General features: G+C 43.7%; 1 non-coding gene across 1 annotated transcript; it reads left to right on the forward strand.

Moving 5' to 3' along the window:
• The first annotated feature begins 1,052 nt into the window (after positions 1 to 1,052).
• Trnas-cga (transfer RNA serine (anticodon CGA)) lies at positions 1,053 to 1,127 on the forward strand. The gene has a single exon. It is a non-coding gene; the product is annotated as a tRNA-Ser (tRNA).
• The last annotated feature ends 379 nt before the right edge of the window (positions 1,128 to 1,506 follow it).

Genomic DNA, 1,506 nt, shown 5'->3' on the forward strand with positions numbered 1-1,506 from the left:
CGCAGGTTCGAATCCTAACTCGGGCATTGATGTGTGTGATGTCCTTAGGTTAGGTTTCAGTAGTTTTTAGTCTAGGGGACTGAAGACCTCAGATGTTTAGTCCCATAGTGCTCAGAGCCATTTGTAGTTTGCAGCAGTATGCACCACGTCGTGTATCTGCCCTTTTAAACCAGTGGTTCACCGGCATTATCACAACAAAAACTGACCCCCTAACGCCATTCAAGTGATCATTGTGTCATTCACCTTTGCTTCTGAAAAGTGAAGGACGTTCCCTGCAAATCGTTTTTGCAAACGTTTGTGGTTGGAAGACTTATATTGAAAAAAAGGCGACAATGTCGGATCGTCAATTTCTGCATCCCTTAGAAAATCCATTCACTGAGCATTCTTCGGACAAGCGGCAGTGAGCTGCCTAAATTCGAGTGAATTTTTCGATAACAACTCCAGAGTGAAAATCTGTGTTGTCGCTTTTCAAACGAAAAGTAAAATTATTTCCGAAAAACTATTTCAGCAAGAGATGCAGCCTTCCATTCGCTTGCATTAACGAAGTGTTTCAGCAGCGGACCAGTTTGCTGAAGTGTCAGCTTTCCTTGATTAAAACCTAGATGCGGACATTATTTTTTTGTGTGGCAGGGAAAAAGAGTCTGCCACAGAGAGTGACAAAGAGTGTCTGACATAGAAATGCGTCTGTGATTGTGAACAATGAATTAGTGGGTTCTAAGGTTTACGAGAGGAATACTGTCACTTGCTGACATTTAGATCATGCGTGTTTTTTTAAAACTGTGTGCCCGACCGAGACTCGAACTCGAGTTCGAGTCTCGGTCGGGCACACAGTTTTAATCTGCCAGGAAGTTTCATATCAGCGCACACTCCGCTGCAGAGTGAAAATCTCATTCTGGAAACATCCCCCAGGCTGTGGCTAAGCCATGTCTCCGCAGTATCCTTTCTTTCAGGAGTGCTAGTTCTGCAAGTTTCGCAGAAGAGCTTCTGTAAAGTTTGGAAGGTAGGAGACGGATACTGGCAGAAGTAAAGCTGTGAGTACCGGACGTGAGTCGTGCTTCGGTAGCTCAGTTGGTAGAGCACTTGCCCGCGAAAGGCAAAGGTCCCGAGTTCGAGTCTCGGTCGGGCACACAGTTTTAATCTGCCAGGAAGTTTCATATCAGCGCACACTCCGCTGCAGAGTGAAAATCTCATTCGTGTTTTTTTTTTTTTTTTTTTTTTCCTGTTCGATTTAAATTGTGGCTTTCGGATACGAGCCGCTGAGCAAACCTCCGATCATGTTATGCTTCAAATTAAAAGACATATCCAACCGCACACACAAGCACACGCACAGACACACACAAACACACACACACACACACACACACACACACACACACATTAATCGCGTAGAACATGTTTCGTATAGGACATGTACATTTCGTTGTAAACATATCAATTAATAATCATGCTCCCATTGTTGATACAAAATGTAACTGCAAACGCAAATAAAAGACGGAGTAGGTAACA

Source organism: Schistocerca gregaria, chromosome 4 (assembly GCF_023897955.1).
Source record: "Schistocerca gregaria isolate iqSchGreg1 chromosome 4, iqSchGreg1.2, whole genome shotgun sequence".
Classification (NCBI taxonomy): domain Eukaryota; kingdom Metazoa; phylum Arthropoda; class Insecta; order Orthoptera; family Acrididae; genus Schistocerca; species Schistocerca gregaria.